Genomic DNA, 16,129 nt, shown 5'->3' with positions numbered 1-16,129 from the left:
TCTCAGACCATTCTCTCGAAGAATAACTAGAAGAAGATACAAAAATTTAAAAAGTAGGACTTAAATTCCTTTTTATTTCATTAAAATTAAAAAAATAAGATATATAGCCTCTATTTATAATTGTGATGTCCGCCCTTACACAATTTGAATTGGATTTCTCTTCTTAATCTTAATATGACTCTCTTTTTTAAAATAGACTTTATTAGTAGAAAGCTTTTAGAAAAAGCTAAAAATATTGAGGAGGTAGATCTCGACTACTACATCAACTATGTCTTCTGTTGCTCTGCCTGATTTTTTTTCGGACAGAAAACTATTTCCAATCAAAGTCATTATGGGTCGGGCCTAAAGTTTGAACTCTATTCATTTTTTATCAGGCTTCAGAAGGTAGTTGGAGAAGAAAGATTGGACTAGACAAAGCCTGATCCATGATCAGCTTTAGCATCAAGGGTGAAGTTGTCGGGAAATGGTTGGAGAAGAAAGGTTGAACTAAACCATCCTCCCAAGTCTTTCATGGAAGCAGTCATGCATGGAAGATCTAACCCCCATGCTGACTTGACACCGCCTCATTCCCACCCTAGTTCCTGAAAGTAATCATAATAAAACCCTAGGCAATTCGACCCATTCATTCTTTGCCATATTTGACACACGACCTATCCAACCACCATGAGCAACACATGTTCCAGGCGTGGAGATACTAACCATTTTATGCAGAACTGACAGAACCTAATAAAATGCTTTAAATGTGTAATAACTCAGGACTTCACCCAAAATGGCTAGTCGGAAGATATTATTTTAGTTTCTTGATCTTATATAAATACCCAAAATCTATCCAGCGAATAATTGATGTGGGACTAAATACACGTCCATACGGATCCTTACAAAATGCTATCAGTTTGGTCATTCAGCCCATAGATGCGGGTCATCTGTGCACTGGTAGAAATCCTCTCACCGAACAAAGTCCATCCCCTCACCATGCAACACCAAGACACCGATAGTCCTACTCACAGTCCAAACCACCCACTATCTTCAAAAGTCTTCCTCTCAGTTTCGGCAGAGATGGTTGGGATTTTCTTCCTACCTCAATCATGTCGCTTTTGTGGAGACTTATGATCGACCGATCAAGGTTGACAACGTGTCTACCACCCTTGCCCACAAAGTCAATAAGGTGGACTCGTGGACAACTCACAGGCTTTTGTAAAGGGAATTCTCTGTCTCTTGCCCCCACAACCAAACAGTTTACTCCCTCATGGCGGAGGAGCATATCCGGGGAGACGGATTCTCCCTCATCGTAAACCATTGGAATCAGTTTAAGGGTGGAATCCATCACAAGTCGAAGTTTAAGGTATGTGCAACCATCAAGAACCTCCCTCTCTTTTGCTAGACTGCTGAAGCAGTCACTTCAATTCTCTCCTATTTCGAACAGCCTCCCTTTCTTTGTAACTTGACATCACAATTTCTTCTTATGTGCCCAAGTTTACCATACCGATAACGCTTAAAAGGTCTTCTTGTTACGTTTATTTGAAGAATTTACAGCATCATGTTCATGCTTGAATCATTCTTCTTCTCTTTTTCTTCAAAATTTTTCTTTCTAGCGAGCAAAGCGCTTCCTTCTTTATACTTTATTGAAACACTAGCTATTTATTTTTGCCAAGGATTCCCGTGAGGATAAGAGATTCTAAAACTCTTCCAAAGATTGTTATATATTGAGCCTATCTTTGGATTGATGCAGCATAAGAAATATATTCTGGTTTCAGGCCACGAACAATATGATGCTTCAATCGTGCTTCAGAAATTAGTTCCTCCAGATCCAAAAGAGAAATTTCTGAATACAGATTTCTAATTTTCAGAAAGAATTGAGTAATTGAGAGATAACCCTGTGTTGTATTTGCAAACTCATTCTCTAACATCTATAGTCGAGCCACATCCTTTTTGTTGAACAATTTGTCAAGGGTCTGCCATATTTTACTTGCCGAATTACATCGTATAATATGATCAAACAAACCGAAAGAAATAGACCACTTCAAGACAAATTATGTCTTTAGCATTTTTTTTCCGTCCATCTTCTGAGAGCTTTAGCATTTTGTACATTATTTTCTAGAGATATTGTATCAACTCCACCCACAACCTCCTGCAAGTTTTCACCAATAAGATAAGACTTTATACATGTTCTCCATACTCTATAATTAGACTGGTTTAGCAATTCCCCACAAAGTTCACTGATATGACCATTCAAATCCATCTTAGAGCACCAGCTGATTTTCTTCACCCGGAGATCTTGTCACATACCAGCTACCAACCTTGTAGCTATGATACCGTGTAGGAAATGATAGTGCAACCAAAGTCACACTATCCCAAGATCGCCAACCACAATGTGAACAAAAAAGGCAAACTACACGCAAAGGAGTCCCAAGAAGAATAAGAGTGAATAATTAAGCGAAGCAACTCAATACACAGATGGAGAACAATCAACTTGTGGTTGTGTTCCCAAATACAACTGATAGAAAAGTATTTTATAGACTTTATGAAGACTTCTAGTACATGCATTCACATTAATTACATGTAATTAAGGCTGTATAGGAAAATAAAGAGACATTATTGAAAGATATAAAGATGGATAAGTACATGAATATATTAATGATCCTTGCATGAATCTAGATTAATATATATCAAGACTATTCCAAAAAAATCAACTTCACTAATTTTAACATACCGCCGTAACTTTACTAATTTCACCTTCTTAATCCATTATCTACTAACGAAGTGGTGGTGGAGATACTACCAGGAGCCTCAAAGACCCTCGAGACAATTAGTGAACAGAATACTTCAAAAACAAGACACACGGCCAAGCTCCCAGCAACAGTCTCAGGTACATGTCACATCTCCGGTAATATATTTTCTAAACTAAATCTTAGTTCTTTTGGAGTATATCTCTAAGCCTGTGTAATGGCAAAGAAATCGCATTTTGGCATGATTCATGTATCGGTAAGAAACCCTCAAAGAACTTTTCCCAACTCTCTTCATTTTCTCCGAAAAACCTCATACTTCGCTGGCTAACACATTAAACTTCAGTTAGAGAGGAGTTCAAATTTCTACACCTTGAGGCCAAGGGGAGAATCTGAGTTTCTAGCACTAATGTCAAATGATGATAACAAGATCGAATGGAGATGGTGCCCCTAAAGGAAATTCTCAGTTAGAAGTAGCTATAGCTTCCTTAGCCACACAAGGATTATCTCCTCCTTCGCAAAAACCGTATGGAAAAGTTACAGCTCCAAGAAAATAAAAATCTTCAACTGGCTGGCATACCATAATAAGATCTTAACGGGAGAAGTTTTAAAGAAGAAGATGTACAGAGGCTTATAATTATAAGTGCAGGCTACATTCAGAGACTCGGCTACAGTGATCGAGTGGTTTTAATGCCGATATAGCAATAATGGCAGGTAGTCGTTGCTCCGTGATATATACTAGCTAATAAAAAGGTGTGGCTCGTTTCGGGCCACCTATTCCATCGGGAGGCAAACAGTACTGCTGGTTGGGCCGCCTTCTTAGCAGCTCATAAATAAATTTTTTTCTTATTGAAATATTTTTTCTGAAAAAATTTCTAGAAATGCGATGTCTGAAAAAATAATTTAAGCATGTTTGGTTGATCATGAGAAAGTGACATATTCCGAAATGGTTTATATTTTGTTGAGTATCTATTTTCTTCAAAAAGTTGTATGAAATACCTATTATACCTTTAATAAAAGAAAAGATGTTACCCATATATTTTAATAGCCAAAAAGTATTTTTGGAAAATAAAAGACTCTCAATTTTCAATAGGAGAAAAAGTAGCTTTTTCATATATTTCTTTTTTTTTTTTGTTGACTACACTTTCCGTCTTTCTTTTTCTATGAACCAAACAAGTCCTGAGTCTCTAGGTTCCTGAAATTCACTATACAATGATAAGCCCTCTTAATCAACATGAGCACCAAGGAATGAGCCTACATGAACATATTTAAACTTCTTCGCAATAAAACACAGGATGAAACATCCTTCCTTTTCATCAGAAAAAAAAAAGGAGTCCAAAGATGTGTTACCTATGGTGCATGTCATGGATAGAAATTTTCCCTCTAAGAGGTGTAACCTATGGTGCATGTCAAGCCTTATTTTTGTGACCAGGTGGTCTCCTCAAGCCATTATCACAAGGCTAGCTTTGTGGTTCACTACATGACTGTCGAGCCCAAAACTTCAATCCCAGAGTGTGAAACAGAAGACGTGCATGAGGACTTGCCATGCGAATGGCCAATATCTTCCTCAGGAGAAGCGAAGAAAGCATATAACATTAGAGACGGAGTAATCTGGTCCCGTTATTATGTTTTCTATCACCTCACAGATACCTTCTTAACAACAAAAAGCACTGCCTTCTTTATGCGCTTACACTACCCATCAAATAACTCAGTATATATATATTTAGACTTCTCATAACAAGAAGAACAAACATAGCACTCGAGCTTTTTTCTCTCCCCCTCTTTAATGCTGTGTGCACTAGAGATTGAAAGTGAACTATACCTCCCAGTCCCCTGATACTGTTACCTTTAATGAGACATCGATCCAAACTCGATCGTGACAACCATGATGAGAGAACAGCATAGATATGTGGCCTTGATTAGAGCATCCCCATCAGAGCAAGCCACAATCATCATTCATGTGCCAATGTCTCGCATCTTGTCATGCATATCCCAATGGTACGTCCATGCCACACTTCCAAGAAGATCCCTATAAATGGTCAGATTGCTAAGTACTGGATTCGCCATGGCCATGGCTTTTCTAGTGGAGCTTGCACCAAAAGAGCTGGATATGAAGATTGCAAATATGTTAAACTTCCCTCATTGGGTAGCCTTTCCTCTGATCAATTGAGATGCATTGCAAGAGAATGGGAGCAAGTGGTATCCCAATTAATGTTGGTCTGTGATATATAGAAACATGACTTGAATTGGCATCTATGTATGTTATAATCATCGTCATCATTGTCATTATCATATTTTTGTCATAATTGCAAAAATTGTTCTGAATGCAGACAATAATTTCCTTCACCTGAATTCTCTTTCCTTGAAGTAGAAGAATACTTTTTTCTTTGAAAAAATTTGTTTTAAGTTGACAATTATAATATACAATTTGACAGCTTTCAGAAACCTCTTTGCTCTAAATCTTTATATATTTGTGGTCGTTATCAGATATATATTGTATCTAAGGAGGAGAATATATGAAAATTTTCTAGAGGTTCTATATGGCCACCGTGTTGGTATTCAATATTCTTGAGCTCTATGATCAAAATAATGATGACTAGGAGATGATCATGACACACTGGTAGTTAAGCCATATGAGTCACAGTGTCAAGTCAGAGGTCGCTCCAAGTAGACCTCTCAACAAAAGCCAACCTGTCCATTCGCTCAATGATGCCTGTCGACAATTTTTTTCTAAATAATTTCAAAAATATTTAATTTTTTACAAGCTTTTATGTTGAAAGAATGAATGAATGATTCAAGGAACTATTACCGAAACAACCAAATTGTTTATGACCTATCGAATGAATCATGTCTCACAGATTATTCCAATTCATTAGTAGTTCTTGAATTGTGTATCGATTATACTGAGTTTACGTTAAGATCTTCCACCTTTTTCTTCTTCTTCTTTTATCTTTTTGAGGTAAACTCTTCAAATCAGATTGTACAAAATTAGTCCATACATTCTTGTCTAGAAACCTTGCTTTCATTTGATGAATGCACTACAACTAATCTGAAAGGTCCTTCATCCGTCGAAGTCCAGGACCAAAAAGTGGGTGTACATGCTCGAAAAGATTCAAAGTTACAGGTTTACATCCACCACTGCAACTTGCTTGGTTATTTGCACTATTTAGTTTATTGGTATTGGAGCCTTATCTATTTTTGCAAAGCATATTTTTGAAAGGGATATGAGATAGGTACTGTTGTCATGGAATCTGGACCAAGGGTCGGAGCATAATTTGGACAATTTTGAGGTTGGCTGGAGGCAAGCTGAGCAGGCTGATAGGGGTGTCGGGTGTTGGGTTCCCCCGAAGACAGCTTGCAAGAAAGTCTGTTTGCCGGAGAGTTTCTGGTGGAAAATTTTCCTATGCCCAAGTCAAAATAACGAGGCAATAATATGGAAAGGAGAGAATTTCAGCATAGGATGACTCTCTTAAGTAATATTGCCTGTGGTATGCCTTGTGTACTTGAGGTCCCCCCAGGCTACTTCTTTATATAGGAGAGCTCATTTTGTCCTGACTTGATCTGACATGGCGTGCAATGATGGCTAGGTAACAGCCGGTAATACGGTCAGGGCATGTGAACAAGTTTGCGTGGGAGGCGTACAATGCTAGTGGGGCACAGGTCGTGGTGTTGCCACAACTGCAGGCTGTTAGAGTTGTAAGTTGTTAGGATTGTCAGTCCTTATCACTACGTGCCAATTGTGCTCTTCGGCTGATGGTTTCTCGGTTGATTGGTTCTTCGGTTGGGGCCGAGGTCGCTTACCTCGGTTGATCGGCTGCTCGGCTGGAATTGGAGTTATTCCCCTCGATTTACGTCGAAAGTCAAGGAGGTAGGTTTGGCCTGAAGTCGAAGTGCCCAATATTTCTTCCAACATTTTCTCCCCACTTTTGAGATCGAGCTACACCTCAGCTCGAGTGACGAAAATTATGTCGTCATCTCGATCAAGGGCAATGCTCTTATCATGGGCATTAAATGCGTCAATTAGTCTTATCGAAGCGTCGCCGCATTCGGAATATCTTGAGGCATCATTATTGCAGCGTTTTCCTCAAGACACATTTACTGCATCGATTCTGGTGAATTGCTGCGCCATATTCGGAGCTAACACATGGCTTGATCGCTCAAGTAGCCGAATCGACGCTTTGATCAGGGCTGTTCGACCCCTTACATAAGGGCGGCCTCTTCCTTCAGTTGGCACATCTTGCTCTTGATGCTATCTCACCTACGGACTTGAGTGTCCAGGCTATCCGGTGGTGCTCCGGCAAAGTCCTTCATTCCCGGCTCCGGTGTCCTCTGCATTCTTTTGTTTTTCGGTGGGTACCTATTCTTTGGTTGCTCAACCACCTCCCTTTGTCTTCTTCCTCTCTTTCTTGTCTCTTCGTTCTTCTTCGTCTTTCCCACCATAAGGGACAGTGAGGTTAAGCTTTGGAGGGGAGTCGGTCGCCGGACCATTCTCTCCGGGTTCGACAATCATCACCTTCGGCTGAGTCCAAGATCCAGTCGGGCCCAGATCATGAGGTATCCATCCTTACCCAAGAGGTATTGGACCTCATCCGAGCCCATCATTTTGTTCCTCCCAAGTTCACCTTTGAGCTTGCTGGTGCCGATGTTTGAGTGACCATTCCTTCCTCTTCTCAGCTTGGCCTGTACAAGGAGACTCTGAGGGCCGGGTTGAGATTACCTATCTACCCTTTTTTTGCCTGATTAATGAGGACCTATAGTCTCGTCTTGATCCAACTGGTGCTGAACTCCTGGCGGGTCCTTGTTGGCTTTCTTTCCCTTTGTCTCCTCTAGAGCATTCGATCTTTGATTTCCCTCTTTTGGGGGTGCTTCACTCTGAAGAGGCATCCTCGGAATAGCAATTGATGGTATTTTTCTTCTCGAAAAATAGCCAGTTGATCTGAGGTACTCTCTCCTCCATCCATAGATGGAAAGAGAAGTTTTTCTTTGTTTCCTCACAGTAGCTATGGGGGTTTGAAACTATACGGAGGACACCTCAAAGGGATTTGAATTGGCCCTTGGGGTTGTTTGGTGGATCAAAGGGCCTTGGACAAGCTCCTGAAATTCTAATCCAAGACTCTTGACCTGCAGGAGTTGTTGTCCAGGAAGACGCCAATTAATATCGGTTTGAGCCTGACCGACCCATAGGATAAGCTCCTCTATGTTTTCACCTCGATGTTTTAGGCTGACCTTGTCTTTGGTTTTTCGACTCTTGCTGTCATGAAGACCGATCTCACGTTGATTTGTGAGAGTAGAAAGATGAAGAAGAGGTCGGTTGCGGCCGCCGAGGATGAGACCCCTCAAAGCAAAAGTTGATGGGGGCGTATTCCTCGACTCAGGCTATTGAGGCCATCATCGAGGTTGGAGTCGAGGCCTCGGTTTTCTCTCAAGGTGTTCGTAGCTCAAAGGGAGATTGTAAAGCTTGACCCTAAGGTTGAAGTTGTTCAACTGACTAGGTCAGCCCCTCCGGAGGTGGTCATCTTCACCCAACCCCACTTAGCCATCATGCCCCTACGTCAACCATCTCCTAAGGTTCGTGCTTTAGCTCGATCAAATCCAGGCCCATTTGCTTCAGCCTAGGAGAGCCCCTCAGCTCCAGCCCATGCCTTCAGGACCTACTTCTAAGAATGGGCGGTCAAAGAGTCCGACTAAGCTCTAGAGTCTTCTGAAGTGGTGTGGGAGCTGGTCCGAGCCAAACAACTCCAAGCCGATAGGGAGCTCGTGAGCTCCCTCGACCCCATTGAGTTCTTCGTTAAGTCACTTTTCTCAGCAACTAACTCTCCTTCTTCTTTTCAGCATGCCCTCAAAGTAGACTGCATGCATGAGAGGATAAAGATACTCTCGAGGAGCATCTAGGGTATAAGGTGAGGGCAGAGACTGCCGAGGAGCACACCCATCTGGTCAAGGCTAGGGCAGAGGCAGCCGAAGAGTGGGCTCGACAAGTCAAGTAGAGGGCGAGGACAGCTGAAGACCAGGTCGAGTCGGCAAAAGACCAAGCCTCAGCCACACGAACCCAAGCCATGCTTAAGGAGAGGCAACTATCCACGGTCAAAAAGGCCTACAAGGCTGCTGAGCAAAAGGCTACGAAACTTTCTACAAGCTCATTTTCGACCTAGAGATGTCAGTTGGCATGCTGAGCCTTCGGCATTGGGGCCAACTTTCTGCTTGGGCCATTTTCAACCTAAAGAGGTTAAGTGGTATGCCAAGCCTTCGAAGCAGGGGCCGGCCTTCAGCTTGGGCTATTTTCAACCTGAAGAGATCGAGTGGCATACCAAGCCTTCGGCTTGGGCTATTTTCAACCTACAGAGATTGAGTAGTATGCCAAGCCTTTGGCGTAGTGGCCAGTCTTCTACTTGGACAATTTTTGACCTATAGAGGTCGAGTGGCATGCCAAGCCTTCAACATAGGAGTCGGTCTTCCGCTTGGGCTATTTTTGACCTATAGAGATCGAGTGGCATGCCAAGCCTTTGGTGGCGAGGTTAGTCTTCTGCTTGGGCCATTTTTGACCTACAGAGATCAAGTGGCATACCAAGCCTTTAGCACATGGGCCGGTCTTTTTATTGGGCTATTTTTGATCTGTAAAGGTCGAGTGGCATGCTAAGCCTTAGTCTGGGGGCCAGTCTTCTCATTTCTGAACTACGATCCTAGAGGAATTTCGAGTGAGTTCAAACTTGAGGAGGCCCCAGGCATTTCCGAGGTGTCTTCTTTGTTGGGGCCTGGGCATCCTCAGGATGATCTAAGTCAAATATGTTTGTTGCAGTTGTTCAATATGAAAGTTAGAAATATGATAAAAAAAATTTTATTAGATATAAGTTTGGGCTAGAATGGACCTCACTGATAGTAGATGTGAAGGTTGTCGGAGTTCTAAGTCCGCAGGATCGGAGCATCGTCGAGGTGCTCCAGCCTATATGTTCTCGGTCACATTGCTTTAGTTACTCGGTATGGGCCTTCCTAGTTCGAGCTCAGCTTTTCGAGTTTTTCTGGTTGTGATGTTTCAGTTTTCCTCAAGACGAGGTCACCAGCTCGGAAGAGCTTACCCTTGACCCTGAAGTTTTAATACCGGGTTGCATTTTTCTAGTACATTGCCAGGTGGACTTGAGCTTGCTTCTGGTCTCTTCCAATAGATTGAGGTTAGCTCAGAGCCGATCTAAGTTTGTCCGGTTGTCAAAGCTCTCTATTTGGAGTGAGGGAAGCTCGATCTCCAGTGAGATCACTGCCTCCATTCTGAAGGTGAGGTTGAAGGATGTCTCTCCAGTGGAAATCCGATGTGTTGTGCGGTATGCCATAGGACGTTGTACAGCTCGTTGGCCTACAAATCTTTTGCTCGATCAAGCCTTGCCTTCAACTCCTACAAGATGGTTTGGTTGGTCACCTCAGCTTCCCCATGAATTTGTAGGTGTGCCATTGAGGTGAATCAGTGGTCGATCTCGAGCTCAGAGCAGAAGTCCTTGAATCGGACATTATCGAACTGACACCCATTGTCTATAATGATGGTTCGAGGGAGCCTGAACTTGCACATTATGGTCTTCCAAACAAAGTCTCGAGCTTTCATCTTGGTAATTTGGGCTGCCGGCTCGACTTCCGCCCACTTGGTGAAGCAGTCGACTACCGTAAAGAGAAACTTATGTTGTCCTGCAGCCAGTGGAAAGGGTCCGAGGACGTCAATCCCCTATTATACAAATGGCCAAGGGGTGCTGATAGGCGTCATCGATATAGCCGATCGTCATTGAATTCTTGTATCTTGTTGACATCGGTTGCATTTCTTGGCGAGGTCAGCCAGTAATACCCCTACTGTAGGACATTGTAGACTAAAGATCTGCACCCCTCTTGATGGTTGCCACAGATGCCCTCATGTATCTCTCGGAAGTGCATAATCTGCTTCGGTGTTTAGCACAAATTTAGAGTCGTTGATGCTCGGTATCTCCAGGACTTTGAGGTAGACACTTTTGGAAAGCTCATTCTTTGAAGTGGCCAATCTTGATGGTAGGTGGGCTCTTGCATTCTCCATCTGCGAGATCTATTGTATGTCAAAGATATAAAAGGCCGAGGTGATGTTTCTTACCTTCTATAGGTATTTGATCATTGAAGGCCTCTAAGCTTCGAATCTCTCCTAACTTGGCCAACTAGCAATTATGAGTCACTAAAGACCTTCAGTTGGTGAACTCCGATCTCTTTGAAGAGCGTGAGCCTGGTGATAAGTGCTTCATATTCGGCCTCATTATTTTAGGCCAGAAACTCGAACCACAGAGCATACTCTGCGACTGCTCCATCTAGACTGGTATGACTAGCCCCATTGCCCCTGGGTTTGACAACCCGTCTACATGTAGGATCTATGGGCACTTTGTGATCTTCATCTTCTTGGGGTGCTCGACAGAATTTTCGTCAGGGATGGTGCACTCTACCAGAAAGTCTGCCAGCACCTACACCTTAATAGACGGGCGATGTCGGTACTCTAGGTCGAATTTGTTAAGCTCCACCACCCACTTTGTCAGCCAACTTGCATTTTTGGGCTTTTGCAAGACTTGCCTCATTACTTGATCGGTCAGGATTGTGATAGAATGGGCCTGAAAATACTGCTAGAGCTTTCAAGCCAAGATATGAGAGCATAGACCGTCTTCTCCAACTTGGAGTACCTGGTCTTAGCGTCGCACATAATCCTACTTGTGTAGTAGATTGGCCTCTAGTTTTTTTCTTTTTTCCGCACCAGGACCGAACTCACAGCAGAAGGAGAAACGTCTAGATATAAGTAAAACATTTCTCCGACCTATGGTTTTGTGAGAAGAGGTGATGAGCTGAGATACTCCTTCAGTTGTTTGAAGGCCTTTCGATACTCTTCGGTCCATTGAAAGTCCTTTGGGCACTTTAGGTTATTAAAGAAGGGAAGGCAATACCCTGCCGATTTGGAGACAAATCTCATAAGCATGGCAATCTTCCTGTCAGGTGCTGGACTTTTTTGAAAGTCTTCGGGGGCTGCATGTTCTGCACTGCTTGAATATTTTTCAGGTTCGCTTCAATACCACGTTGTGTCACCATGAACCCTAGAAATTTTTTCGAGGTGACTCCGAAGGCACACTTCGTCAGGTTGAGCTTCATCCGGTACTTTCTAAGGGCAGCAAAGGTCTCCTCTAGGTTGGCGATGTGTTGCTCCACTACTCAACTTTTCATGATCATGCTGTCCATATACACCTCCATATTTTGGCCGATCTGCTTGTTGAAAATCTTATTAATGGGGCACTGGAAGGTTGCCCATGCATTTCTTAAACTAAAGGGCATTACCTTGTAACAGTAGAAACCTTTGTTGGTGAGAAAGATCATCTTCTCCTTGTCTTCAGGTGCCATTGGGATCTGGTAGTGCTCGAAGAAAGCATCCATGAAGGTCAACAGCTGGTATCCCAAGGTGGCATCTATGAGTTGATTTATCCTCGAGAGCAGGAAGCTATCTTTTGGGTAAGCCTTATTTAGGTCGGTGTAGTCAATGTAGACTCGCCACTTCTAATTAGATTTTTTTACAAGTACAATATTGGCCAGCCAATCAGGGTAGCTTACCTCATGAACAAAGTCGGCCTCCAGGAGCTTGTCAATCTCCTGGTTTATGATCTGTTGCCTTTCTGCGGCAAAGTTTTTTTTTCTTCTGCCACACAGGTCGGTAAATTGGGTCCATATTGAACTCGTGAACCATCACCTCGGGGCTTATGCCCGGCATGTTTACAACCAACTAGGCAAAGACATCCGCATATGCATGGAGAAAGTTGATCACTTCGGCTCGGTGTTCTTCACTTAAGCCTAATTTGATCTAGATAGTTCGGTCAGGCTCTTCATCCTACATAGGGACCTATACCAACTCTTCAGCTGGTTCTTCTCGCTGCTCCTTCAACTCGTCCATTGTATCCAGCCCCTTAATCGGTAGGGTTTCCACCGGCTTCTTTCCTTTGAGGATAGCCATATAACACTAGCAAGCTATCATCTAGTCACCTTTGATTTACCCTACTTCGTACCTCGTGAGAAATCCCATAAGCAGATGGTAGGTGGATACCACAGCTCGAAAAGTATTTATGTTAGGTTGGTCCAAAATTACATTGTAGGCTGAAGAAACACAAACCATGAGGAAGTCGAGCAGCAAAGTGTTATTTTGGGGCTCTTGACCTGCGGTGATCGGCACATTGATCACTCCTTCTACAGAAATTGAGCCTCCCAAGAAGCCGACCGGAGGAGCGTTGACCTTTCAATGTTATTTGGCAGCCAGTCTCATTCTTTGGAAAGCATCATAAAATAATACATCAACCGAGCTTCCATTATCAATAAGTATTCTCTTTACGTCGTACTTGGTGATAGTAAGAAAAATAACTACAGTAGCATTATGAAGAGTCTAAACTTCTCCTAGATCGACGTTAGAGAATGTGATGACGTTATCCGTGTGTTGTCGCTTCAAGACAGCTTCGGCCTCTTGGGGAGCTTGACTGCCCGAGGTTTCTAGGACCTCGGCAAGGATGCCAGCAATCATATTGAACACTCCAGCGGTCAGTTAGTTGTTGATCGGATCCGGGGGTGGTGGATAAGAGGCCAAAGTGGGTGCTTTTTGATGAGAGCACAAAAGTGCAATCGTCAGACTATTTTAATTAGTATTTTAGCTAATCATTAATAATAAAATTAACTAATTAACGTGGTATTTGTGTTTGAGTGCAGTAATCCAAGAAACCAATTAACATTAGGATTGAGCCCAATGCCCGGCAGCCCGAGTTCAAGTCTTCTTCCAGGGCCTGCCTGACTTCATCCCGCGATACAACACAACATCGCGAGCATCTCCATGTCCGCATCCAATGATCCTGATCAGATCCCTCCCAGCAAGGAAAATCCCAGGAGCGGTCCCATGGCACCTCTTCCAAGACTCCCAGATAAGCAAGCCGCATCAAATTCCCCCTTCCAGCAAGGCAGCACCCACAGCCATCCGATCCATCGCCCATGATCCCAGAAGCTTCACAGCACCCACAGCCATCCGTATTCATCTTCCAACTCAGCCCTCCTCCGCGCTCATCATCCACGGATCCTCATCCCCGTCGATCCCGCTTCCAAATCCGCCACGCCATCAACACCACTGCATGCCAGCGATCCCGCCACTGCAGCCTTTACCGCATCCTCACCGCGTCTCCACCGCATCCATGCCGTGGCATCCTCCACGCTAGCGAACGCATCAAACTCCATCGATCACGGCAGACCCCAGCTGCCTTCCGCTTCCAATCCCGACGATCCCGCGGCGATTCCCTCGCATCCAAGCGTCCGTGCCAGCTCGCCCGTGATCCCAGCAACGCCCGACTCACAGCCCCTCCGTGCGTTCCTCCCATCGATCACGGAAGATCCCAGCTCTTCCGTGATTCCACATCCTCCCCAGCAACCGAAGAAGGAAGCCCGCGTCCCCACCTTCCTCTTCAGCTCCCAGCAGCGTCCGAAGAAGGAAGCCCGCCCCTTCCGGCGATCCCGCATCCGTGGCCCAAAGAAGCAAGTTCCAGCCTCCCTTCCGCGATCTGCCCGACTGATCCAGCCTCCACCGCATCTCCAAGGGGCTATAAGAAGAGGGGAGGAGAAGTAATGAGGGTGTGCTCGGTTGGGGTGGGAACCAAAGGAGGTGGGAGCTCGGCTGGTTCAAAGAAGAAGAAACAGAGCAATGCTCTGTTCTTGGGAAGAAGAAAGAAAAAAAAAAAGGTGTTTTATGTTGAGAGTTCACCGTGGGAGAGAAAGGGAGAGGAAATAAGATTTCTTGTTTTTATTTTATTTGCAAAATAGGAGAGTATTAGGCCCTCTAATCTCCACTTTTATTTGTAATCAGTTTTCTTTTTATGAAATCCATCAATTTTCTTTTATGCAATCTATGTTCTAAGTTTCAGTTTAATTCCTGCATTTATTTTATTTGTACTGAAAATCTTATTTAAATATTTTTTTTTGCTGCTTGACCGCTACTCTGCATTACATTCTCAATTACAAAGTTTTCTTTCTTTCTTTTGTTTATTCTTCAAGTAGAAAATATTCTCTAGTAGACCAAAGAATCATTCAAACATCCCCGACGTAATGTTTTTCTTTGATCATTCAAAAATCAATTTTGAATCCGAGTGAACATTTTTATTTTTAAGCAACTCCAATCGTCTCTCTGTGGATCGACCTCTTACAACCACTATTCTTCGAGTAGGAAAGGTAAGAGTAGAAATTTAAATTTAACTTTTATTCGTCGGTTCTAACAACGATCTGTCTAGCGTATTTTTAGGTAGGCAGGAATCGGACGAACAGAATTTTGGCGCCGTTGCCGGGGAGGCAAATCGAGAAGCAAGAACGATCACGAAGATCAAATTGAATTTTGGATGCCCGGAGTGAACGCACTCCGGTAGTAAGTTTTTATTTTTATTATTTTGATTATTTTCAGTTAATAATTTCGTAGTTATTAAATTCTAAAATTTGAAAATTCGAAAAAAAATTTCAAAAATAAAAAAATAAAAAATAAAAAAAAATAAAAAAATAAAATATAAAAAATATTTCAAAATTCAAAAATTCAAAAATTTAAATTCAAAATTTGAATTCTGAAATTCGAAATTTGAAATTTAAATTTAAATTTAAAAAATATATTAAAAAAAATTCAAAAAAAATAAAAAAAAAATTAAAAAAAAATCTATATTATTTTTGCTAGTAATTGATAAGGCGCAATCCCCCGAGGTGATCATACCTCTATTGGGACTCCTCACGGAGTAATCTCCAGAGCTTATTCAACGGGCATTCGGAGATTGACTGACGCATAAGGATTGCGTTTAGTTTACATTCAAGTTATTGTTATATATTAAAAAAAAATTAATTAAAATAAAAAAAATAAAAATAGTAAAAAAAAATTGCTTGCTCATTTAATCAATACAACCTAATGACATTGCATAAACTTTTAAAAAATTATTGATTAATTGCTGCATCAAGCATTGCATAAAATAATTTAAGGGCAAAACCCATTAAAAAGATAAGGTCAGGAAGTCATTACCTGTCCTTAGCCCAAAAATCACCACCTTGCATACATATCCTAAGCCAAATTAAATTAAAATCAATTAGACGTTGGCCTTAGGGTTTTCGAGCTCAATTAGGCTCTTGGAAAGAAGCGGCTGAAAGCCACTCCAGTGAGGATTTAGTAATTGGTGATGTCTAGGAAAGTTTTACAACAGTGAGAACTGTTACGGGTATTGTGGTATCGGTGTATCCCTTCTGGCACCACCACACACCCTGGGACTTTCCTGGTCACTGATTACTGGATTGCTTAACTGGTAAGCTCAAGCTTAATCTGAAAGGGAGATTAGGAGCTGTCTAAATCTAGGAGAGAATTTCAGGAACTTTTTAACCTGATACATCTC

General features: G+C 42.4%; 1 long non-coding RNA gene across 1 annotated transcript; it reads left to right on the top strand.

Annotated features, from left to right (window-relative positions):
* The first annotated feature begins 882 nt into the window (after positions 1–882).
* On the top strand, positions 883–5,069 carry LOC148703331 (uncharacterized). Its single transcript, XR_015986919.1, has 2 exons — positions 883–1,342; positions 1,755–5,069. It is a non-coding gene; the product is annotated as an uncharacterized LOC148703331 (long non-coding RNA).
* Positions 5,070–16,129: the final 11,060 nt, after the last annotated feature.

The sequence above is a fragment of the Phoenix dactylifera genome, chromosome 5, assembly GCF_051530095.1.
Source record: "Phoenix dactylifera cultivar Ajwa chromosome 5, Ajwa_hap1_PhDact_Kaust_v1.1, whole genome shotgun sequence".
NCBI lineage: Eukaryota > Viridiplantae > Streptophyta > Magnoliopsida > Arecales > Arecaceae > Phoenix > Phoenix dactylifera.
Note: the sequence above shows the minus strand (reverse complement) of the source record. Positions and strands in the feature narration are given on the sequence as shown.